The 26,953-nt window shown below is 43.8% G+C and overlaps 1 protein-coding gene and 1 pseudogene across 1 annotated transcript in view; both read left to right on the top strand.

The window, feature by feature from the left end:
- LOC126260540 (nascent polypeptide-associated complex subunit alpha, muscle-specific form-like) overlaps positions 1-26,953 on the top strand; it is a 468,909-nt gene that overhangs the window by 153,356 nt on the left and 288,600 nt on the right. The gene's annotated exons all lie outside the window — the stretch shown is intronic.
- LOC126261358 (5S ribosomal RNA) lies at positions 13,991-14,107 on the top strand (annotated as a pseudogene).

The following is a 26,953-nucleotide window of genomic DNA, read 5'->3' as shown; positions in this document are numbered from 1 at the left end:
CCATTACAGACTAGAAGTTTTGACATTTGACGAAGTGAATGTTGATGGTCGCATGTGTTACGACTAGTCGGAGCACACAGTAATCGATCCTCATTCCAGTTTTCAAATCTGCATGATCCGTGGGATGTGTAAGCAGTGGAAGCAACCACTTTATTATGGTTTCAACAATTGTGATTAGTATTTTGCTTCAGAACATCATTAAGGCAAATGAGGGATCAGGAATATATGTAGTAGCTGTGACATGTTAGATGGGTCGAAAAAAATATATAAAAGTTTATAAAAATTGTGTGTTTATACAGATAAAACGTATTTTGAACTCTTCAACGTCCCTAAGCTTCCTTACTAGTGAGCTCTGTGTAAATGATGTTTATGTATCACCAATACGAAAACTACCAGATGTTGTAAATGCTGAAGAGAAATTATTAACAGATTTGGTGCTCTGCGCTGTGGCCGAGCAGTTCTAGGCGCTTCAGTCCGGAACCGCGCGACTGCTACGGTCGCAGGTTCGAATCCTGCGTCGGGCATGGATGTGTGTGATGTCCTTAGGTTAGTTGGGTTTACTTAGTTCTAAGTCTAGGGGACTGATGACCTCGGATGTTAAGTCCCATAGAGCCTAGAGCCATTTGAACCATTTTTTTGCAAACGTACATTCTCAGAAATTTCTTCCTCAAATTAAGGCCTGTGTTTCTAGTAGACTTCTCTTGATCATGAATGCCCTTTTGGTCAGTGGTAGTCTGCCTTTTATGTCCTCCTTGCTCCGTCCATCGTGGGTCATTTGCTGTCTTGGTCTCATTCCGTTAAAATAGCTTTTCGGTATCAGTTATTCAAATTGATAAGCACATGTAAACTCTTTTCTCCCCTCCCCCTCCGCCCCCCTAGTCATTGTTCCCTCAGCTGTTTTTTACATGCGTAACAATACGGGACATTAGTCCGCTTGATTATTTCAGAAACGAAAGTCGGGACGGTCGCATTGTACGGTAAGCGAACAGTCACACCTACTTTAATCACGGTGTTGCAGCCCTCATATGAGTTTTTTATGATCTGAGCATACGTCTAGGCAATAAGTATAAAAAAATAAAAATTAGTTTCGGTTATTATTTCTTTAATTTATAAAGAAAATACCGTTTCACAAGATCTGCGTCGAGTTTCTCATTCAGAAATCTTAGCTGAATGCTAATTGTGTGTGAGACGATCTCGTTTATACTTATTATCAGAAGGAGAAGCTTCTACCAGCGCCGGTCGGAATTCGACAGCTGCATTAAAGAGGTTCAAGCTGACGTATGGCGCAGTAGGTAATCGGAGATGGAGAGACCATAAACTCAATAACATTCCACGGATGGGCGGAAGACGAGTTCTACCGTAGCTGTAAGCGGTCGTTAAGCAAGGACACGATACGGACATCAAGTGGCGTAGAAGCTGCTGCGTTTCGTGGAACCAAAGCGGCCCGCGCTGTTTGCAAATAACGCCGTCGCCCGCTTTCGGCAAGCGGCATTCCCCGGGCGTGGTGCGGTGTCGGTGGAAGGACGGGAGCCGCCCCGGCGAGGTGACGACAAAGACAGCAGGCGAGCCTTTCAAAGAAACCGAACGCACCGCTCCCCACACGCACCGCGCTTCGCTTCCGGCCCATTGAGTCGCGACAACAGCCAGCCTCTTCCCAGAAGCTGAGCCAACTGCCAGCTATGCCCGCTATGCAGCTCTGCTCTGCTGCTGCCGCCTATATTTGGAATACCAGGTTGCGTAAATATTACGCAGCATGTCAGTCCACTTTCTACATAAACTGTAGGCAGTTTCAGATGTTGGGTTTTTCCGTCTTAGGCTTACTGAAATTAAAATGGTATTTTTAACCAGACGCATTTCGCTTTTTATTTATAAAGCATCTTCTGTGGTCAACTGGAAGTATGAGTACATAACACGTCTCTGTATTTTGGTATTTATAGATGAAAAACAGTATTTCTGTACAATTTTATTCACAGCGTTTTTTTTTGCATCTTGTTTATGTTGTTGTTGTTGTGGTCTTCAGTCCTGCGACTGGTTTGATGCAGCTCTCCATGCTACTCTCTCCTGCACAAGCCTGTTCATCTCCCAGTACCTACTGCAGCCTACATCCTTCTGAATCTGCTTAGTGTATTCATCTCTTGGTCTCCCTCTACGATTTTTGCCTTCCACGCTGCCCTCCAATACTAAATTGGTGACCCCTTGATGCCTCAGAACATGCCTCAGAACATGTCTTCTAGTCAAGTTGTGCCACAAACTCCTCTTCTCCCAATCCTATTCAATACTTCCTCATTAGTTATGTGATCTACCCATCTAATCTTCAGCATTCTTCTGTAGCACCACATTTCGAAATCTTCTATTCTCTTCTTGTCCAAACTATTTATCGTCCATGTTTCACTTCCATACATGGCTACACTCCATACAAATACTTTCAGAAACGACTTCCTGACACTTAAATCAATACTCGATGTTAACAAATTTCTCTTCTTCAGAAACGCTTTCCCTGCCATTGCCAGTCTACATTTTATATCCTCTCTACTTCGACCATCATCAGTTATTTTGCTCCCCAAATAGCAAAACTCCTTTACTACTTTAAGTGTCTCATTTCCTAATCTAATTCCCGCAGCATCACCCGACTTAATACGACTACATTCCATTATCCTCGTTTTGATTTTGTTGATGTTCATCTTATACCCTCCTTTCAAGACAGTGTCCATTCCGTTCAACTGCTCTTCCAAGTCCTTTGCTGTCTCTGACAGAATTACAATGTCATCGGCGAACCTCAAAGTTTTTATTTCTTCTCCATGTATTTTAATACCTACTCCGAACCTTTCTTTCGTTTTCTTTACACCTTGTTTATATATTCTGCAAACCACGGCGTTTTCCTTCGTCCTTTACGTCGATTTCAGTGAAATGAAACTGGGCTGCTGATTCACTTTTGACAATTTTTCTTCTGTTTTGAACCCACTTCTTCTTACGCTACATTGGTATTTTTTGCACTTCACCTCACTTTTGTAAAACTTCGGAAGAGAAATAGCACTATAACATCGCTTGTTCCGTACTAAGCACAGTGTTCACGTTTAACCATTCGTTTTCTGCGTACGCTATGAGTGCTTCCAACCCTGAATGCAAGCTTTTTTCGTAATCATGTGAGTATGAGGGAGATTAGATTGCGGGTGTGTGTGTGTGTGTGTGGGTAAATTAGTGAAGATATGTTAACTGTTCAGCAGAGATGTGAGCAGAGGGGGATGCGGCGTCACGCCTCTTTTTAAATACGTTAGAACACTAGTATGTGCTATAATAACGGAAACTTTCGATCATATGTGGAAAGTACTAGATACTGACATGAACAGACTTCATTTCCAGAGGGGCGCCACAGCAAAAATTTGAATTAACTCAAAGAATTGTTTTGATTAGCTTTCTGCAAGTTCGGAGGTTGAGAGAGGTGAAGATTCAGTTTTGTGCGTCTGAGACATTCATAAATCTCCCTGGCTTTTCCCAAATTGCACCAACTGCCTAATATCTCTGCTGGCAACTCTCAGTATATCGTCGGCGCCTGACTAATTTTCATTGACCTTCTAAAATTCTCAATGAAATTCGGTGCTCAAATTAGTCATCATATGACAACGACGGAATGAAGTAAATTCGTTCAAATCTTTATCGTATTCCAACGCATCAATATTCTTGACTGGGAAACATGTCAACTTTTGAAGTTATCGATGTATATATTCAGATTAGAAGTCATACACTAACACAGATGTGTGTGAATTCCTAAGGGACCAAACTACTGAGGTCATCGGTCCCTACTCTTACAAACTACTTAACACAACCTAAACTAACTTACGCTAAGGACAACACACGCCAATACCCGAGGGAGGACTCGCACCTGCGACGGGAGGAGCCGCGCGAACCGTGGCAAGCCGCTTTACACCGTGCGGCTATCCACGCGGCACGTGTGTTACGTACACGACTGGTAATGCTCTTGTGCTTGTGCTACCTTTGCACATGGATTCTGAAGATGGAAGTAATTCCGAAACGTGTCATGCATACTTTGCAATCCATGAAACCATTCTTCGCCTACTGTATGACATTTTATGCAACACAGCCAGCTTAACAAGAGACTTACGCATATTTAATAGAAGGGTCGCTAGCCTCCTATTTGATTTTATGTCACTTTTTTTTTTTGTTTACAGCAGGGTTGTCCAAACCGCGGTCCGCATACAGCCCTAAGCGAATATCATTGCGGCCCAAGAAGTGAGCACTATTACGCGATTGGTAAAGGAAAAAAATCCGTAAATTCCGTTTACGTATGTAAAGTAATGATAAATTGAATATATTCAATTTGAAACTTCCTCCACACGATGCTATTCTATCATTGGTCCATCCTGTTCTTAACATTGCCGCCCGTGCGATACTTGAAACCCCAGAGTCTCTTTCTAATAACAGGTCAATCCGTCAGACGCGCTTGTCTGTTATCTTACGGCTACTGCAGTTGCAACTGTGAAACTACAGATTTAGAGACGTATAATGAAATTAACTTACGAAAATACAGGGATGTTCTGGGTTATTTTTGACACTTATGATAAAGAATCTGTTTTCCCGTGGTTCTGGTAACTACGAGTTTGTAAAAGCTAGAAATCTTCATGTGGCTTGCAATTACTACCAATGTTTGCTATCTGACAGAACCGTAATTCTGTAAGTACCGTAAGTCAAATTGCGAGGTGTCGGGGCTAGCAGTGTATTTACCACTAAATTCTTCGAGAATCTTCATATATAAATGATGCTCTAAGCCCCCCCTATCCTAACTCCGATTTTTGCTGTTGCACATGGATTAAAAAGAAACGCGAACCGACTGTAATCGACCCTGCAAGTGGAGTAGAAAGGAGTTTGGCACCTGCAATAATTTAGTTTGATAGACATTAATTAAATAAAGGAAAGTTTCAATAACGTAGTGAGAAATGAAAGGGTTGCTCTACCGATTAACAGAATGAAAGTTCTGTCCAAAATAACAATATGATTTATTATGACTAAACTCAAAATAATAAACAAAACACATGAAACATTTACAATACATCAAATTGGCTCAAATTGGATACTCAAATAAATGCTGTGAAGGTGAAGTTGTCCCTAAACTAGATTGTGACATTTATGACGAAGTGGTATGTGGAGCCAATTCCTTGCAACTCAAATCTTAAGAGAAAACACACAGCCAACCCAACATTGATTGCTGCTACCCAAGACAGAACAAAGTTAGAAAAAGACGAACAGGCGCGCTCTGCTGAGCTCTGATTATCACCTAGGAAAATCCCTATCCGCCAGTGCTGCGGACATACATTACCAAACTGTCTTCTTAACAGCCAGAACACGATCTGGCGTACCGGAGGCGATGGCTGGTTGCTTCGATGTCCCATCGTGGTGATGATAATGTCGCGAGTATAGCCCGAAACAAATTATCCTGGTTTGGTTGTTCCAGACTAAAGACTTCCTAGCAATACAAATGCGCCTCTGAGGGAGACGAAGAAGGCTCGCCACACAATCACTGACGGTACAGTGATTGATTTTAACAAGCGAAGTCACACTGTAACTCCGATACAGTCAACTTTAGCCAAAACTGCTCAAGACAGACAACATAGGCCGCTTGTACGCAGAACGCTCAATTGCCAACTGTACTCGGAAAGTTACGTTGAAGTCGAAACTTCAGCAACTTCGTCAAACAGTTACAATTAAATAAAAGTATATTAGATAGACAATGGAAGGCAGGCTGTCCAGAGCAGCGAGAGCTCAGTCTTGTAACCTACTCCGACCGAAAGGCAAGAGCTGACTCCTCAAGAGCACCCGTACAGGCCGAACACAGAACATTCCCGCCCCCACGACAGTGGCCGTGGTTAAACGTTCCAATCAGCAACTCGAAAACCGGCGTAAAATTCCACTCTATTGCCGGAGCACTACCATTCCACCAATGGAGATTCTTGGCTCCAATTTCTGCGCTGATTTTGCTACGTCACGGAGCTATGCCCTGAGCAAGCCAATCACAGTTACTATTTTGCAGAAAGCGCGGGAATTTTCGCGCCACAACTGCCTGGGTACACAAGCCATTCCCACGCCTCGCTGGTAGTCCGCCAGAAAGTGTTTTCGCTAAGTTTCTGCGAAGTAACGGGACCTCTAGCCCAGCCGCTACTTCAGGCCCTTGCTGGCGTGTCTTTTGACAATGTCGGCGTCTGGAAAGCATTCACTCGACTCCCTCACACCCGTCGGCTTAACCCTTTCAAGATCAGCAGTGCCCGCCTGTCACCAGACCACCCGGGTGACGAGAGACGCTGCGTGGGAAGTCCGTGTGTGAAGGAATAGCGACTTTTCACCGGATGCAATTAGAGAGGAAAATTGTAAGATAGAAATATGAGAGGGGGCTCATGCCACCTCTAAAAATGTCACATTAACTGTATGACTTGTAATTAGTTATGAATAAAATTGTTAATGAAATCTCATATATAACAAGTCAAATCAATTCCATCTTGCTTTTTCTAAGAATGTGGAATCATAAATTAATAAATTTTAAACTACTTAAATGCGTTAACTATATACCTCCGACCAACCCTTTTTTTCACTTCTTAGCGGGTATTGTTAGTGTTAAGTTTATGCGCTGCCCAGAAATACTCATCTTCCAAGGCAGTCCAGGTAAGGTAAAAAGTTGGACACCGCCGGTTTACAGGGAGCTGATGTCCAGTCACTGGGCACGTTTCAAGAAGACGATTTGTCCAACAGAGTTTGGACGTAAGTGGGCAATGCCTAACTAATTTACTTGTCACTCAAGCGTCTATGTTGTACATCCTATCTCCCCCTACAAAATATCTGAGAATTTTCGGAGATATTTCCTGAGTATTTTACACACATCAAAAAAAGTTTCGCATCACCTCGGCCCGAGAATTCCTGAACCTGTACAGCAAACTGGAATAGAGATCAACATAAACATAATTTCCGCCCTTTTTATTGCTCATGAAAACCACACATTGCATGTTGTACCACCACACAGCGACACCTTCAGATGTGGTGGTTCAGACTGCTAAAGACACTGGTACCTCTAACACCCAGCAGCATGTCCTCATTGATGCATGCCTATATTAGTCGTGGCATACTATCCACAAGATCATCAAGGCTCTGTTGGTCCAGATTGTCCCACTCCTCAATGGCGATTTGGCGTAGATCCCTCAGAGTGATTGGTGCGTCACATCGTCCATAAGCAGCCCTTTTCAATTTATCCCAGGCATGTTCGATAGGGTTAATGTCTGGAGAACATGCTGGCCAATCTAGTCGACCGATGTCGTCATCCTGAAGAAAGTCATTCACAAGATGTGGACGATGGGGGCGCAAATTGTAGTGCATAAAGACGAATGCATCGCCAATATGCTGCCGATATGGCTGCAGTATCGGTCGGAGGATGGCATTCACGTATCGTGCAGCAGTTACGGCGCCTTCTGTGACCACCAGCGGAGTACGTCGGCCCCGTATTATGCCACCCCAAAACAGTGGGGAACTTCCACCTTGCTGCACTCTCTGGACAGTGTTTCTAAGGCGTTCAGCCTGACCGGGCTGCCTGCAAACACGTCCCCGACGATTGTCTGCTTGGAGGCATATGCGACACTCATCGGTTAGGAGAACGTGATGCGGTCCATTCGGCATGTTGTTGGGCCCATTTGTACCGCGCTGCATGAAGTCGTGGTTGCAAAGATGGACCTCGCCATGGACATGGGGAGTGAAGTTGCGCATCATGCAGCCTATTGCGCACACTTTGAGTCGTAACACGACGTCCTGTGGCTGCACGAAAAGCATTATTCAACATGGTGGCGTTGCTGTCAGGGTGGCGTTGCTGTCAGGGTTCCTCTGAGCCATAATCCGTAGGTAGCGGTCATATACTGCAGTAATAACCCTTGGGTGGCCTGAGCGAGGCATGTCGTCGACAGTTCCTGTCTCTCTGTATCTCCTCCATGTCCGAATAACATCGCTTTGGTTCACTCCGAGACGCCTGAACACTTCCCTTGTTGAGAGCCCTTCCTGGCACAAAGTAACAATGAGGACGCGATCGAGCCGTGGTATTGACCGTCTAGACATGGATGAACTACAGACAACACAGGGATGTAGACACTTGTGAGAAGCGACACTTGTGAGAAACTGGAATGTGGCGACACTTGTGAGAAATCCGGGATGGTGAGGGACCGGTACAGGGTGTGTCGCAAATTCTGCACCACTACCTACTCGGCCACTACCTGCTGCCGCTTGGTGTGACTGAGCGCTCGGCTTGTGCCTGCCCGGGCAGCTGCCAATGGGCAATCACACTCCTCCAGTGCAGCCAGATTGCATTATTTCAGAATTTTTTTGGGCAAGTCAAATTAGAAATCGGAGCTGATTTTGCTCCCTCGATATATTGTTAACCATTAGTTGCAGCACATTATGCATAAGGCCTTTTTCATTGGAATTTTTGTTCTGATTAATCTGACATGGGGCATAATTTTCGCTCAACCTCATTCTAGAGAAACTATAGAAACAGAAAATGTTTTCCATCTTTCAACCCCTCACCCAAAATCTGATATGATAGGAGTGCAACCTTTTACCATATGTTAAGAGGAGCCAACTAAAGAATTTGGTTCTTGGTAGAAACTTTTTTCTTTAATTATTTCGAAATAAACCTCAATTTTCCCATACCACGCAGGGAAGTGTACTGAGGTCTAATGTGAGTCCTGCTAGCAATTAGCGTTAAGGAATGCAATTTATGTACTGAAACAAGATGTATTCATCGTCCACTCAAACAGACATTGTTTCTAACATTCTCTACACAAAAATGCTGATTGTGATTGTTAGAAAAGCTATGACTTTTCAGACTTGATTAGTGAATCTTTTACAATGTGCAAGAGACATTTAGCCGACTTTGTGTCGTTTCCAAGGAACACCACGAGAAGGTAGTCTCTCTTCGTCCTCCATTATATTTATTTACAATATTTACAGGATGATCATTTATTTACAATTTTTACAATAGGGCCATCGGCGTGAACTGAACCCCTTTTCAATATTTACAAGTGTTGCTGTAGGTTCAGCCATTTCCTTTTCATTGTAATTTCTGTGCATAAGCCACGCAAGTAAGAAATGATTTTATATTGCCGTCAACTTGGAGTCTTGTAATGGCCTTAAAAACTATCTCATCTGCCTTAATTGCGGACTTCTTTCTTCTTTTCCCAACTAGATTTAAAACTAGTCGGAGAACTGGTGCCCATGGTATTCTGCGTCCACTCTGAGAATTTTTACTAAGGAGTAAAAATTTGGATGAACCTTTGAAATTAATGTATTTATCCTCCGATTCCATCCTTCTGAAATATTGTTGGTGTGGTGACACCTTCCTGCGCAGTTCCATATATCCCTTGGTATGTCTTCATTATCCAGCCATTGTTCAACAAAATAGTCGTAAAAATCCTGCAGTTTCTCATTATGTGGCGTGCTCTCCTGAATGCATAGCCACCCATCATCTAACATGTCCAGAGGAATGTGAGCCAAAGGGGAACACAATCTTATGTGAAAACGAATTTCCTCGTCTTCCTTGTAGGCAGAAACAAGGCCGCAATTCTGCACTTGCCTCCACAAATACTGATTGAAGTGGTAGTTGCAGGCATTAAACTTTGCATCAGGAAACACATAATGATTGGATGATTGCAGCTTCAAAATCCATCATGATAGCTATAGGATTCCATCCAGGTACGTTGCTCTTGACAGCTGTAAGAAAGCGATCGTACGTTTCTCAATTTTTTTTGGATAGCAAGGCGTACACGGTTGGAACTGTGTTTGTTTCCTCCTCAGAACTAGAAATATCGGCATGATCAGTAAATAACTGTCCAAACTGCTTGCTGGAGCTTTTGAACGTTCCATCGACAAAGAACGAATTGCAGTCTGTTAAACAGGATTTTCCCCTTTCGCTGGCGAACACCAATATCATATCATTTGGTCCTGTTCGTCATCTGCAAGTAAAAATTTGCTCCAATCATTCATTAGCAAATGATGTTCTTGCAGAAATATTCCTGCAGCATCGGTCGGATCTTGTGTAGATCACATGCTTTTTTGCCTGATGCGTTGCAGCGATCGTTTTGCACTCCTGTGTGACGGCAGTGATTTGCGATGTTGTATCCTTGATTGAACAGCGGCCCTACTTCTTCGGTGTAAACAGAAGAAGTTGAAGCGTTCGTTTCTTTTGCACGTCTTTTGGCGTTTGCCACGTGTTTACAACAGTAGTACTGAACTGCGGTGAGCTACCTGTTTGGTGTCCATAGCAGTACTGAACTGCTGTTGTGTGTACTGAACTGCTGTTTGGTGTCCCTGTAGACCCGTTCGGCCGGGTCTCGTCACAAATGACGCTCCTCACTACTGTCGCTCCTCACAAGTGTCCCAAACCCACAACACGAGCTATGTACCTCCTTCCTGGTGGAATGACTGGAATTAATCGGCTGTCGGACCCTCCACTATCTAATAGGCGCTGCTCATGAATGATTGCTTACATCTTTGGGCGGGTTTAGTGACATCTCTGAACAGTGAAAGGGACTCTGTCTGTGATACAATATCCACAGCAACGTCTGTCTTCAGTAGTTCTGGGAACCAGGGTAATGCAAAACTTTTTTTGATGTATGCATTATAAGTAACTTGTTGTATCCAGCAGCTTGTTACAGAGTAATAACGTAATTATCATTTATTCGATTTCTTACCCCGATTACCATTTATTAAAACTTTTAACGCTCTTTATCGCACCAAAACAAAATAATTACAACTTCTTGATTACCGGTTTCGATTGACTGACAACCATTGTCAGATCTTGATTACTAAGGAATTAGTACCTAAATACAATGTTGTCCATATCATCTCTGAAAAGCATAACTCGTCTATAGTAAAAATTTCGCGCAAATGGCTGTTAAGGTATAAAACTATATTTGACGAGCTTGATTTTAACATACAGCATCGTAAGGATGGAGTGACAATCCACTACAGGGTCTGTTGAAACTTCTTTCCAATTTGATGAGGGAATACATCCAAGCTAGAGGCAAGCGACCATTCAGATTTGGCACAACTTTGAAATATAGAAAGGTCTTCATCGCAGTCTTTATTAAGCATTATGCGTTCCAAAATTTTATCATCAGGTTGAAGCTGTGGAATGAAGTATCCAAGAAAATTAGCGATGGGAAGTACAGTATGTACATAAGTAAGCGCCTATGTATTCCAGTATATAGAAATTTCAATTAGTATCGTTCTTACATTAAAATAAAACTTTAATAAAAAGCTCACGAAAGTGAGGACATAGACTGAATACAAAACAAATCTCAACTCATGTAATCACATTTGACAGTGCCGTTGTGTATTCGGATAGAACCAGTGCCAAACTGAGTGTGGCGATTAAGCTGTCAAAGAGGGAAGCGAAGGCCAGTAAGTTTGTTAAGGAAGAAAGCCGAATTATCATCATTCATGCCGATAGGGAGGACGGTTTTGTACCGAATGCCTACGCAAGTTTTAAACATAACCATAAAACAGGGGACTGTCCAACGAGATGGACTTCTCAAATTATAAAAATTTGCTCAAGTAGAGATTAATACCTCATCTACTGCCTCATACAGTCGACGTTGTAGGTAACGCCCCTTGTCACAATAAACAACTGACTCGTGCTCCAACATCAACTCCACGAGATGATGTCCTGGTTAACAGAAAAGGGAATTCCTTTCCACAAAGACATACTGAGATCCCAGTTGTACTCACTGGTCAAAATCTACAAACCATGTCGCATCACTTATAGAATAGACTATTTTAACCGAACATGATCATGCTGCGTTACGACTTCTTCCACACCACCCAGAATCGAAGCCTGTAGGGCTGATATGGGCAAGAGCCAAGAGCGGCGTTACTGAAGGTGATGTGATATTCAGAACGGACGCGTTATTAACGCTTATAGATGAAAAAGGTGCTTCCGTCAAGAAGTATACAGTAATTACAATTCCAAAAAAAGCAGGTGTGACATTTGTGAATATTACCGAACTATTAGTTTAATAAGTCATGGTTGCAAAATACTAACACAAATGTTTTATAAAAGGGCGGAAAAGCAGGTAGAAGCTGACCTCGGGCTAGATCTGTTTGGATTCTGGGGAGATGTAGGAACACCTGAGGCAATACTAACCCTATGACTTATCTTTGAACATAGGTTAAGGAAAACCAAACCTACGTTTACAGTATTTGTACACCTAGAGAAAACTTTTGACAATGCCGGCTGGAGTACTCTTTTTGAAATTCTGAAGGTAATAGATGTAAAACACAGGGAGAAGAATGGTACTTACAACTTGTACAGACACCAGACAGCAGTTATGAGAGTCGAGGGGCATGAAAAGGAAGCGGTGAATGGAAAGGGAGGAGTGGAGGGGTTGTACCCTATCGCCAGTGTTATTCAAATTGTACGTTGTGGAAGAATAAAGGAAACCGAAGCAAAATTTGGAGTAAGAATTAAAGTTTAAGAATAAGAATAAAAACTTTGATGTTTGCCGATGACATTGTAATTCTGTCACAGACAGCAAAAGACTTGAAGAGCAGCTGAACGGAATCGACAGTGTCTTCAAAGGAGGATACAAGATAAGCATGAACAAAAGCAAAACAAGGATAATGGAATGTAGTCGAATTAAATCATGCCATGCTGCAGAAATAATATTAGGAAATGAGACACTTAAAGTAGTAAAGGAGTTTTGCTATTTGGGGAGAAAAATAACTGATGATGGTCGAAGTAGAGAGGATATAAAATGTAGACTGGCAATGGCAAGGAAACCGTTTCTGAAGAAGAGAAATTTGTTAACATCGAGTATAGATTTAAGTGTCAGGAAGTCGTTTCTGAAAGTATTTGTATGGAGTGTGGCCATGTATGGAAGTGAAACATGGACGATAAACAGTCTGGACAAGAAGGGAATGGAAGCTTTTGAAATGTAGTGCTACAGAAGAATGCTGAGGGTTGGATGGGTAGATGACGTAAGTAATGAGGAGCTTCTGAATAAAACTGGGGACAAAATAAATTTCTGGCACAACCCGCATAGAAGAAGGGATAGGTTGGCAGGACACTTTCTGAGACATCAAGATATCACCATTTTAGTACTGGAGGGAAGTGTGGGGTGTAAGAATCGTAGAGGGAGACTAAGAAATGAATACAGTAAGAACATTCAGAAGGATGTAAGTTGCAGTAGTTATTCGGAGACGAAGAGGCTCGCTCAGGATAGAGTAACATGGAGAGCTGCATCAGACCACTCTTCGGATTGAAGACAAAAACAACACAAAACTGGAACAAACGCTATGAGCATGTAAATAAAATTGAAGAGTAGTATATTTCATGTTAAGGTTTTCTGGAGCAAGAGTTGGAGATTATAATAAATATTTGAAATGGTGCAGGCTCTAGTAGTGATAGTCTTAGTGATGGAAGCAGTACTGATTCCGAAAGTGGAGATAAAAGTGAATCAGTTGACACTGACAATGGAAGTGAAACGGACGCGGCTACTGAATACCAAGAAAAACGGGGTGGAGCATTTTCTAAATATGTTTTGCGTGTGGAAATAATGACAGTGAAATGTCCATAGCATTGTGTCAGACAATGAAGTGAATTGTTTGTAATGTGCTATTCTGTGGAATTATTCCAAAGATCTGTATAAGGCTTAAGTGTGAAGCCACTACTTATGACCAAATGTACGTTCCTCATGGCTATGCTTATACAATAAACCCGCTTATATTTTTTTGTGTATGCTCGTACCGCCTTCTAGCCCCTTTGCTCGTCCGCTGGTGTGCAATACCTCTTCCCCTCACCTCTGTTTGCATGAAGTGTACCGTTAGTGGATAGAACTTTGTTTGCAAACGAAATACACACAGCGCATAACGTAGGCATTTGCAATGATGTTCAGATATTTATACTAAGATGTTGGCGGGCAAGAAATTAAACGTAAAGCTGTTTCTCTGTGGCAACGGCCTTGCCGCAGTGGATACACCGGTTCCCGTGCGATCACCGAAGTTAAGCGCTGTCGGGCGTGGCCGGCACTTGGATGGGTGACCATCCAGCCGCCATGCGCTGTTGTCATTATTCGAGGTGCTCTCAGCCTCGTGATGCCAATTGAGGAGCTACTCGACCGAATAGTAGCGACTCCGGTCAAAGAAAACTATCATAACGCCCGGGAGAGCGGTGTGATGACCACACGCCCCTCCTATCCGCATCCTCAACTGAGGATGACACGGCGGTCGGATGGTCCCGATGGGCCACTTGTGGCCTGAAGACGGAGTGTCTGTTTCTCTGTAACGTGCCGTCAGGGACGACGAGTTTCTTATACCAAAATACTGGCGAACATATCTGAACAACCTCCGATATTTTGTCAGTGGAGTTCGGGATCACCTTGTGCGCAGGCAATATTGCAAATTTGTAGCGCTACAATAGTACAGCTTATATCTAATGACACACCCGTGCGCCAGTAACGTAGTGAAAAATTCCACGCAAGTGTGATGTCTCCGTAAAAGTTTCCAGCGTTATTAAGGGACTGACTGGCGCAGTGGACTGGGGCAAATTTGCCCAGGATAAACGCTCTCCGCCGTGATGGATGAGTCGCTGCCAGCAGCAGACTCTGACCCTCGGCTGCCCTCGTTAAGCACGCTGATCGTTCGGCGCTGGATCCGACATCACAATTCACATCGCGCGGCCGTGACCATCGGTTAAGAAGCACTTGCAATAACGAAACAAGTAAAACAGTTTGTTTCATTGCATATTTCTACTAGATGTGAAAATGCGGTACTACTTAACGATTGCACAACGAAACAGCAGTTCTGCTATGAAAACGCTGTCTACGTCGTAATGTCAGAATCTGCCGACATGTTCTCAGTGTGATGCATGGCAAAGACGAGCTTTAGACGCACATTATGTGCGCCGAAGCAGACACAACAGTCTGCTATACTGGACCACTTGATGTGTCACGCCGCGAAAGCCTCCCACACGGGTTGCGAGATCTCGTCTAGTACGTTGGCGAATAAAAGTTGTTCATATCGTTAGTATGGAAAACTTTCTCTTCTTGAGCGGCTTTCAAAGCATCAGTCCGATACATATCAGACTGGTAGAAGATCCTGTTACTTCGGTTCCTCTCAGCGGCATAATCAATAATAAAAGGACGCCTAGGGTCTCTGGGATGCACCAGCGAGCATTTTGTTACAAGTCCGCAGTTCGTGGTCTCGCGGTCGCGTTCTTGCTTCTTGAGCCGGGGTCCCGGGTTCGATTCCCGGCGGGGTCAGGGATTTTCATCTGCCTCGAGATGACTGGGTGTTTGCGTTGTCCTCATCATTTCATCCTCATTCATGAAAGTCGCGAGCTTGGACTGAGCGAAGGTTGGGAATTCGTAAAGTCGCTGATAACCGCGCAATTGAGCGCCCCACAAACCAAACGTCATCATCATTTTGTTACAGACGTTAGACACATTTCATTAGAGACAAAGTGTTTGCTGACGCTTCCCGGCGGCGCTAGGTATCTTTTATTATTAGTTATGGCCCGCACGACCGCTACGGTCGCAGGTTCGAATCCTGCCTCGGGCATGGATGTGTGTGATGTCCTTAGGTTAGTTAGGTTTAAGTAGTTCTAAGTTCTAGGGGACTTATGACCACAGCAGTTGAGTCCCATAGTGCTCAGAGCCATTTGAACCAGTTATGGCCCTGAGAGGCGGCAGGGCGTAGACACCCTGCGGTGTTTGTATGCAATCAATGTTGCCTATAATGGAATCCTGATCTACGTGTAAGGGGACAGGTCAAGAAAATTAAAGTTCCTCGGTCATTTCTAAAATAACTGTCTGTACTTAGAGATACTCATTCTTAAGGTTTTTCTTGTTCTCTTTCTCTCTCTCTCTCTCTCTCTCTCACACACACACACACACACACACACGGCGATCAGCCAAAACATTATGACCATTGGCCAACGCGGCGTTGGATGCCCCCAGATGGCGTTGCGGGCACATGGTGCGGTAACAAAAATATGCAAGTAGAGCAGACACGGACGGGGGATCACCCTAGCGAAGATACGTTCTTCAAACGAGGAAATCAATTGTGATAAGCGACTTTGACAAAGGGAAGGTTGTTATTATTATGGAGAGCCGGTGAACGAGTATCTCGAAAATGGCACAGCTGGTCGAATGTTCATTTGCTACTGTCGTGAGCATCTACGGAGAGAGGTAGGACGGTGAAACTACCATTAGGCGCTAAATGGTTGGACGTCCACGGCTCTTCAAAGAACGTGGGGTTCGGTAATCTGTGGCATCTCTCCCGAAAGAGCACAATCCTGCTGGACGTACAAGGGGGTTTTGGAGCACACTGTTCATCGTACATTACTGAACATTGAGCTCCGCTGCAGACCACTTCTACATGTTCACATGTTGGCCTAACGACGTCGTAAATAACGATGACATTGGGGACGGGACCCTCGGGATTCGACCGTCGATCAATTGAAACGTGTCGTCTCTTCGGGTGCATCATATGTTTGCTACACTAGGTCGATGGTCATCTCCGCAAACGCCGTCATCGAGGTGAATGGCGGCTCGAAACGTGCAGAGCGCCACGGACGCAGGCTGGTGGGAGCAGTATTATGCTGTGGGAGACTGCCTCCTGCGCTTGCACAGGAGCTTTGGTAGTAATCGAAGACACGCTGACAGCTGCGAGCCACCTGCATCCCTTCATGCTCGATGTCTTCCCCAACGGGGATGTCATCTGTCAGCAGTATAATTGTCAGTGTTTCGGAGCCAGAACCGTTGACATTGTAGTGAACACACGTTGATGTCTCGGCTACTAAATTCGCCTAATTACGGAACGCATGTGTGTCGCTATCGGGTGCCATCGCCACGTACGCAAATCAGCGACCCTTATTTACGCGAATTACCTGTGCGTAGACATCTGATGCCACATACCTCCACAAACCTACTAACAAACAGTCACATCTCCGATACACAGAATCGGTGATCTCCTAAAGATCGTCAGGCGCATTTTCTTTAGAGTTTCGGCTGATACCTGCAATTTCATTTTTCCACTGTCTGTCTGGAATCAGTCCAAATAATTACTGCTCATTATGTCCTTCATGCGATACCCATTGTCAACAGAAATCGCCGGTTTTTTCCCCATTACAGACAAAATGATTTTTAAATCGTAATTTTACTTTCCCGTTCGATAGAGCTTTCACAAAGTAGTCTAGTTCATCTAGTCTGATATTGGTACTATCGGTATTTATCGAGGAGGGATCCGCCAGGTTAGCCGAGAGCGCTAGTGTGAAAACGTTCGCACTATATCATGGCTTAAACTAGACGCAGTCAGCTGGGGTACGCTAATTCCATCCCGGGGGGTTCGGGGTGGCGACAGGAATGCCATCTGGCCACCCTCTGACACTAACATTGCCTCATCCATAGTAACAGGGCAGACCCCGCGTTGTGGTGGAACAAAGGCCCAAGGAAATGGTGATAATGGATGATATTTATTAAGCATTCGCTTACCCACACTTACTCGAATCGTTTCCCAAATTCAACAAATCCTGTACCTTCTCATTTACATAGAACATCTCCGTAAATCGTGTTGTTGTGGTCTTCAGTCCAGAGAATGATTTGATGCTGCTCTCCATGCTACTCCGTCCTGCGCAAGCCTCTTCATCTACGAGTAACTACTGAAACCTACAGCCTTCCGAATCTGCTTAGTGTATTCATCTCTTGGTCTCCCTCTACGATTTTTACCATCCACGCCTCCCTCCAGTAATAAATTGGTGATCGCTTGCTGACTCAGAACATGTCCTACCAACCGATCCCTTCTTCTAGTCAAGTTGTGCCACGAATTCCTCTTCTCCCTCTTTCTATTCAGTATTTCCTCATTAGTTACGTGATCTACCCATCTAATCTTCAGCATTCTTCAGCAGCACCACGTTTCGAAAGCTTCTATTCCCTTCTTGTCTAAACTATTTATCGTCCATATTTCACTTCGATACGAAGCTATACTCCATACAAATACTTTCAGACAGGGCTTTCTGAAAGATACATCTATACTCGATGTTAACAAATTTCTCTTTTTCAGAAACGCTTTCCTTGCCATAGCCAGTCTAAATCTTATATCCTCTCTACTTCGACATCATCAGTGATTTTGCTTCCCGGATAGCAAAACTACTTTAAGTAGTTTTATTTCGTTTGCATTCCATTATCCTCGTTTTGTTTTTGTAGATGTTCATCTTCTATCCCCCTTTCGACACACTCTTCATTCCGCTGAACTACTCTTTCAGGCCCTTTGCTGTCTCTGACAGAATTACAGTGTTGTCGGCAAATCTCGAAGTTTTTATTTCTTCTCCAAATTTTTCTTTTGTTTCCTTTACTGCTTGCTCAATATACAGATTGAATAACATCGGGGGTAGGCTACAACCCTGTTTCACTCCCTTTTCAATCACTGCTTCTCATTCGTATCCCTCGGCTCTTACAACTGCCATTTGGTTCCTGTACAAACTGTAAATAGCCTTTCGCTCTCTGTATTTTACCCCTTCCACCTTCAGAATTTGAAAGAGAGTGTTTCAGTCATACAAATGCTAGAAATATAGGTTTATCTTTCTGTAACATATCTTTTAAGATATATCGTATACATCGCGTAAACCTGACTTCAATAACCCTATAATATTACTGATTTCAGTGATTGGCACTCACTGTTAATTTCCAACGATGTCCACTGCTTAACAGTTGCTATGGAACAACTGACACTTGCTAAAGAACAATCGCCAATTGCTGTGGAACAAACAACAGTTACTACGCAATACCCGACAAATGACAGTAAAGGAAATTTAGAAGGCTGGACGTGTTAACTGCACCAAAGTCTGCGCACGAACGCTCTGTATGCGTTCGACAGTTCATGTACTACGGTGTTTGACGAAGCCTGCTGTGGAACCGATTAGTGCGACATTTCGATTGATACGGCAACATGTATACATTATTTGAGTGCCTACGATCGTGAACGAGCAATAGGACGGCTTGACGTCTGTTAAAGTGTCACTACTGTGGTCACAGTAATGGGTGTGTCCAAAAGTGTCATCTCCCGATTAGAAAAGGCCGCTGAAGGTGAAAATGCTATGCGAACACGTGCCAGTGGTCGTAGACCGGTCACCACTCAGAAAGAGAATCGATATGTAGCCCCAGTGACGAAAAGGAACAGGCATCTCACTCCTAGATAGAACTCTGCAGCCCTTACAACAGCTACGTGTACTAGAGTCTCTGTCGGAACCACTTTTCGGCGATGAAATCAGGCTGGTTTGTATGCCCATTTCAACCAGATCACCGTGGAGGAGGAATTCGTTGGCGTTAGGAGTATGTTGGTTGGGGTCAGGAACAGTGGTTCAGAGTGATGCTCTCCGACGAATTCCGCTTCACTGTGGCAAGTGAATGTCCACCGTTTAGCTTGGAGAGATATAGGGGAACACGTTACACACCACAGAATGTTCATGTACGTAATGGGTATGGCCTAGGCGTTGTGGTGTGGGCATGCATTGAGTTTTCAGGCAGATTATTTTGAATCACTTACGCCTGTTTATTGTTGCAGTAGATTCCAACTTCCTGTTTTTGAACGATAAAGCCTACTCACATAAGACCGCCGAGGTGTCGGGCACATTGGAAACTGAAGATATTGAACCTTTGGAGTATCCTGCGTACTCCCCGGACATAAACCCTATAGAGTATGCCTGGGATGCTCTTGGTAGACGTGTTTCTCAGCGAACACCCCCTTCCACAACCGTGCAAGAACTGAATACCGCCTGGAGAGAGGAAAGACAGAATATATCGCAAGGACTTCTCAACAGTTTGGTAGGCAGCAGGAAAAACAGGTGTAGAATGTGCATTAGTGCACGAGACGGGCATATTCCTTTCTGAGAGTCCGATATCAGCCTTTTGTAGGAAGTCTGACCTGTGTGAAGCATGAACATTATTTATGTTTGTTGTCTTGTTTTCCCACGTGGTGAAAACTGTACCATTTTTCGTTATGAATATACCATTCCATCTCTATCATGTACGTACTGCATTTCATGTTGCCGTCATTGAGAATCACTATTCGTATTCAATAATGTCTCTGTTCCTTAGCGACTGTCAGGCAGTGTATAAACTGAGAGTATCATAATTAATAGCGAAAACTGAAGCGCCTAAAATTATACCACGTTAAAAGTAAAAACTTTTTAGTAAACTTGTATCCACAAACGAGCTGTTTGTCTTACTTATTAGAAATGTATTAAATGTAAACTTTTCGATTATATCCCCGCCCATGACCTGTGGTTGGGGACTGTTATACATGCGTCACGAGCGCAACGGCACGTTTTGCTGCTGACGTAAAACGACATCTAATGCACCAATATGGTCCATGACGGATAGGTCGAAAACGTCCTGCGCCTTGGCATCCAGGACCACCCGACCTCAGTCCTCAAGAGTATCTTGTCTGGGCTGATCTTGAAAGAACTGTACAGTACTAACGTCGACACGGTTGGATTACTAGAACAGTGAATTGTACAGATTTAGGAGGAGAGGCAGGGCGTTTGCAAGAATGCTTAATTCACAGCACGGACGAGAGCAGCATTGCATCCAAATGCGAAGACGGCAAGCGCGACACGCCCTGTATCAAGTGCAAGTGAACGATAAATTGTAACTTGTAACATTTTTTCTTAAGCTAGACCATGGATGTAATTTGAGTCCAATTAAATGAGGATTTAATCGACAAGTTTATATTTCAGATACATTTGTTCTGACTAGTACAATACTCCATACTATTGTGAGCAAGTGACTCGGACCCACACATTCACAATCATCTTTCAAACAGCTCATCTGTGGGCTCACGTTTACTTTTTGCTTATTTCATCGTCAGTAAATTTTCGCTACTAACTGTGATATATACACTATATAGGGTGTCTCTACTAAGAGCTTTTGGGCACGTTTTCCCTAGTGTTTTGGCAGGTATTTGCAATTTCGTTTTGAATTGTGTAGCTGGAGCGAGCCCTAACAAATATTGCTCATTACGTTTTCCACGTGACGCCTAGTGTCGACGAAAATCGTCGGTTTCTTTCATGTTACAAACAAAATTATTTTTAAAGCGGAATTTTACAAGTCCATTCGATAGAATGATCCCAAATTACTCTAGTATTTCTTCCATATGTTTTAACAGGGACAATAAAACACGAAGAATAAAAAGTACTGCGGCAGCGAAAACACCGCCCTGGCCCGTGCAGACTGCTACCACAAAGCATGCACCGCTATTGAATCGCTGCTGGATTCCTGGTCGTGCTTCGTGTTTTACTGTTTGTTTGTGGTGGTAAGTCCGTATGGGACAATTGTTGAGGTCGCCGGTCCCTAGGCTTACACATTACTTAATCTAACTTAAAACTAACTTACGCTAAGGACAACACACACACACACACCCATGCCCGAGGGAGGATTGGAACATTCGACGGGGGGGAGCCGCGCGGGGTTCAAAGGGTCGGAGTGACGGAAGGAAATTGTGCGGAGTGGTTATCCATGCGACACTGGCGTAGTAGAGGATGGTAGGGATGAAAGTTTTGCAGTTTGGTTAGTTAGTAGGTCAGTTTATGGTCTAGGAACACTCCGAATAGAGTTTGCTTCCAGTTTGTACTTCTTTGCACTGCGAGCAACGGTAAGCACGTTCCTCTGGACGCACAGGCGAGGGTGAAAGCAATTTAAGCGGCGCTCCCCTCCTGTCGCGGTAGAACGTCCGGCGGCAGAAGCAGCAAGCAGTTGCCAGAGGAGACGTAAACACAATCCCGCGGCAGACACAGAAACAGCCGCGTCTTTGGCTCGCCCCGCGCCTGTTTACATTCTTCCGGGCGGGGATCCATCAGACGCTGTTTATCTGGCTCCTGACTACTGCTGCGTGTGCTTTCGACCTCCGAGACTGAACACAGTTAACTGCGGTGGCTTCTCGGTCCCATCCACAAGGACTTACTGGAGTACTCACACGTTTAGAGGCACTGTCAGGAAACAGCTTTTTGTCATCGTTACAGGCCGTCGTCTCCCAATCGTATCTGGAGGAACGTGTCCACCTCTGAGGCCGAACTATCGTTATAACTCTCACATCATGGACGTTGGTTAAAATGCTGCAATCAAAGAACAGCAGCAGCTCGTCAGGTTCATCGCTCGCACTTACGAGACTTTGAAAAGTTTAGTTATACGACGACGTTTAAGCGTACAATAGAGGTTTACTGAGCTGCGTCAGCAGTCTTGTCGTTCATATTTAAGTACTTTTGCGTCATGTTTAAATGTTAATATTTAAAGGCCACTATATTTCTGCGTTCGGGAGAAAATGGATGCAGTCACTCATCATATCAGATAAAACAATCAGTCAGCAACCAGGAAATATCAAGTTAGTACGTTGCAACACCGCCTATTGCATTGAAAATATTCTCAATTCGGTGAGAAAGAAAGGCCGCTAGCTTCCTCACATATGCTGTATCGAACTTAAGCTTCAATTTCAGATATTTTCTGAAGCATTAAGATTAGGCGATTCAGCGGGCAAATCCATTTGCGATAGATTGCAATGAATGTTGAGCAAACTAAGAACGTACGAAGGGCCGTCAATAAGTAATGCAACACATTATTTCTGAAAGCAGGATGGTTTTATTCAGAATTCCAATACACCATGTTATTGCCCACTCTTTTGGCTACAAAACGCTATTTTTCAACATAATCTCCGTTCAATGCGACATTCTTACCCTGACCGGGTGGGCCTGTCTTGCAGCATCATACACGCGCTGTTTCCTGCAAAGTGCATCCTTCATTGTGTCAAACAGATCGGAGTGGGTAGGTATGAGATCTATGAGATCGGGGCTGTAGGTAGACGATCAAGAACATTCCAATGAAGTTCTGTGAGCTGCTCTCGGTTGCGCAGACTTGTGTGAGGCCTCAAGTTGGCAGAGAGAAGGAGAAGTTCGCTTGTGTTTTTGTGGCGACGAACACGCTAAAGTCGTTTCTTGAATTTCCTGAGGGTATCCCAGTGCACTTCAGAGTTGACCGTTGCACCATGAGGGAAGACATCAAACGGAATAACCCCTTCAGAGTCCCAAAAGACCATCGCCTTGACATTACTGGCTGCGGGACCGGCTTTGAACATTTTTTTTTTTCGGAGGAGAGGTGGTGTGGCGCCATTCCATAGATTGTCGTTTTATTTTCGGTTCGAAGTAAAGTGTTTCATCTCCTGTGGCGAAGTTCGAGAAAAAATTGTCACTATCAGCCTCGTAACACGTCAGCAATTCCGCACAAATGGTCCTTCGTTTTCTTTATGGCCTTCTCTTAGGCCGCGGGGAACCTGCTGGCACACAGCTTTGACTATCCAACTGCTGGAAGAGAGTGTCAGCACTATCAGTAGAGACGTCAAGTTTCGGAGAGAAGTGTTTGCTTGTGATCCGTGTATCACATGGAATGAGAGTGTCCGCACGTTCCAACAATGCAGGAGTCACAGCTGTGTGCGGCCCGCCGACACACGGGAGATCGCACGGGTTTGGCCGATCTTGTTACGATGATGACAGATGCCTCGCAAATGATTCACAGTGGTTTTGTTCAATGTTAGGTTCCCGTAGATATTCTGCAAGCGCCTATGAAAATCTGCGGTGCTCCGGTTTTCCGCCAAAAGACAGTGACAGCTCTCTGTTCGGAACGAATGACTGTTACACACGTCATTTTGAAGGCTACATATAGCGCTTCACCTATCGAAACTTCATCAAACTATAGGGGCTGAATCGGGTATATTTCACGATGTCCCACAACAAATTCCGCATTTTTTTCAAGCAAAACTGACAGAGAAAAAAAGTGTTGCATTACTTATTGAACACTCCTCGTGTATGTGCAGCGCTTTAAATCGGACAATGTCATCTTAAAAGACAGGAGCGTCCACAGTATACTTATCACGAAGGTGTAGAAGAAAAGTCAACACTTTGACTACTGGGAATGTTGAAATAAGCATCCCAGTTTATGTTCGCGGTAACATGAAAGAGCGGGACCGAGTTATGTTACGGAAAAAAACCTCGAAAACCTCACACATCCTCTCCCGGCGAGAGCTACAGTAAATAATTTGAAACGAGGTAAAATTGCCACTCGTCGGACATTACCTCTTCCCGTCATCCCATCAGCGCTCTCCAGTTTCTGAGTTGTTTGGCCCGCTGGAGACGTGCAGATTTGTGTGCTGCTGTGAGCAATGGCCTTTTGACAGGAAGAAGAGTCCAAATGTCCACTGCATGGAGATTACTTCGCAGTGATCTCTCGCGAACTGTTTGAAATGGACTTTCATACACTGTCAGCGGCAATGCTGTCGTGTTTGAGACCGATTTTTTTATAACCATTTTTTTTATAACAAGTTTCTTTCGGCTGTCATTTTCGCGGCATCTGTGTATAAATTGAAGTACTCTGGAAGAAAAATTCCTTTTGCATGTTGCATCTTAACTTTTTATTTTACTTATGCACTCAGACGTGGTTGCCTTTTGCACAATTGTTCTTTAGTGGGTGTCTTGCAATATTACACGATTTTATCACTTTCATACACTGACGTGACATAAATCATGGGATGCGTCGTAATATCGAATGGGACCTCCTTTTGCCCTGCATGGTGCAGTAACTTGACGTGGCATGGCCTTAACAAGTCGTTTGAAGTCCCCTGCAGAAATAATGAGCCATGCTGTCTCTGTAGCTCTGACAGCTCCGCCAATGCGCTGCCCTTTTTCACCCTGTGTACGCGATACTACCGCCATCTGTATATTTGCATATCGCTATCCCATGATTTCTGTCACCTCAGTGTGTGTATGTTACGGATTTAAAACGGATCATGCAAGTTTTTATAATAAAACGGAAAGGCACTTAGAGCTCAGCGCTTAATTCATTATTTGTAAAGCAAGCAGCTCTCTCTTATGTGTTCAACTGCTTGAAAACTTGCAGTTTTTCTTGCGGTCACTTTGTTTTCGAAACATAGTACTACTACAAAGCCATTTTTTTGTGCCTAGACTGCTACTTGTTTTTGTAAGAGTTGACAACTTTCTTAGTTTCACCTTTCCATTGTATTTGTCTGACTGTACGTCTTTCGTGTGTGTGTGTGTGTGTGTGTGTGTGTGTGTGTGTGTGTGTGTGTAAAACCTACTATAATATCCTTCATGACCAGGCTATCAAATGACATTTTCCAGCAGGATAATGCAAGACTGGCTTGCCCGCTCCACTTACTTGTCACGCGTGGAGCATGCCCCCGATATGGTAGGAAGGTGTGTCCTTTCATACCATCTTCCGCCAGTAATCTTCATGAAGTGGTACAGCATGAGATTCAGGCGTGGCAATGAAGTCCTCAAGGTGACAGTATTCGGATGCTGTTTGCTTCCATCCCACAACGAACACAAGAGCGTATTCGTGTTCTTAAGGGCCACATATACTTAAGTTGATGATGCGCATCAGTTCTGATTAGAATGAAAGATTAATCATTCAATACCAGTTATATGAAAAACATCTCCAAAAAGTTTGATAAATAGCGGCTGGTGTATCATTGTTAACACTATTTCCGTCAGTGTAGATTGGTTATTATGGAAACAGTTTACGCACACAGAGATTCTGTTTCACTGTGGTTCAGCAACTGTACACCTTCTATATTCCACATCACTATTGCTACTGGAATAATCGTAGCTGTTCATATGCGCATGGACACTTGCGATCACTTCGAAACTTTTTTCAAATAATTTCTGAGGTCCCGTTACTAACACGGTAAAAACAGAACCCTTACAGAATCATTCGGCTGTCCGCCTGTCCGTCAGTCCGATAGTCGCCTTTTACTGCCCCTTTTTCTCAGTACCGGGTAGAGGTAACAAGTTGAAATTTGCATCAAACACTAAGGCCTACTGTCCCTTGGGGATGTAAAAAAATTCAGCTTCTATTTCAATGCAGTCAAAAGATACTGCCATGTATGTCACACATTTTGATACTCGCAAATTTACTCGTCAAAACCTATAGCGTATTTTCCGTTGACCTGGAATCATGAAATTTGTCGAGAAGCAAGGTTTCACAGTACTAGTACAGGAAAAAAAAATCCGAAAATTATTAATTTTTGATTCTATCGCGTAAAATAATATTTGCTTTGGCGTTTGTTTTCATATGTCTGCCTGTCCTTCTGTTAAGAGCCTTTTTTCTCAGGAACTGGTGAATGTATCAAGTTGAAATTTATGTCAAACACTAAGGTCCACGGTCCTTTGGCGGTGTAAAAAATTTAAGCTTCTAAGTCAATGCAGTCAGAAGGTACGGTCATATATGTCACATATTTTGGTACTCGCAAACTCGGTTTGTAGGGAACCCTCAGAGCGCTACTCCCTGTCCTGTCGCACTTGTCCTGCTTTTTTAAAATGAGTGTGGTTAGGTAAGTAAGAAAGAAGAAACGTATTGCTAATTTTTAAAGCGTAAAAAGGAAAGAAAAGAACGGTTTCATCGACCTGGGAAGAAAATCGTACGCTATTTTTCCGTTTAATTGGAACTGCAATTTATTTCCTCACAGAATTCAGTGAGATGGCGAATAAAGGTCGGATGCTGACCACCGTCAGTTTCCAGCAGTTTGCAATTTAGGGAGCCAATTATACCGACAAAGGTAGGTGAGTAATGGACCAGAACCCATTAGCGAATCTACTCTGGCCTGTACAAGAGCGAAAGATACCACTCACCCCTCCTGGGGAAGGGCGGCGGAGGGGGTGGGGTTGGGGGTAGGGGTAGTGGTGTTGCGGGGAACGGGGGTAGTTATTTTCGCCACCTGCAAACAATGTTGCGGGTCAAGGCGTCGGCACAGGGAAGGCTTCACCTTCTGTTATGAACCGCAAACGGACCGTTTGCGTTTACTCACTTCGAGGAAATTATTTCAGCCGTTTCAACACGAGCGTTATGGGAACCTCGCA

This window comes from Schistocerca nitens, chromosome 5, assembly GCF_023898315.1.
Source record: "Schistocerca nitens isolate TAMUIC-IGC-003100 chromosome 5, iqSchNite1.1, whole genome shotgun sequence".
Taxonomy (NCBI): domain Eukaryota; kingdom Metazoa; phylum Arthropoda; class Insecta; order Orthoptera; family Acrididae; genus Schistocerca; species Schistocerca nitens.
This window is presented reverse-complemented; position numbering and strand designations above follow the sequence as displayed.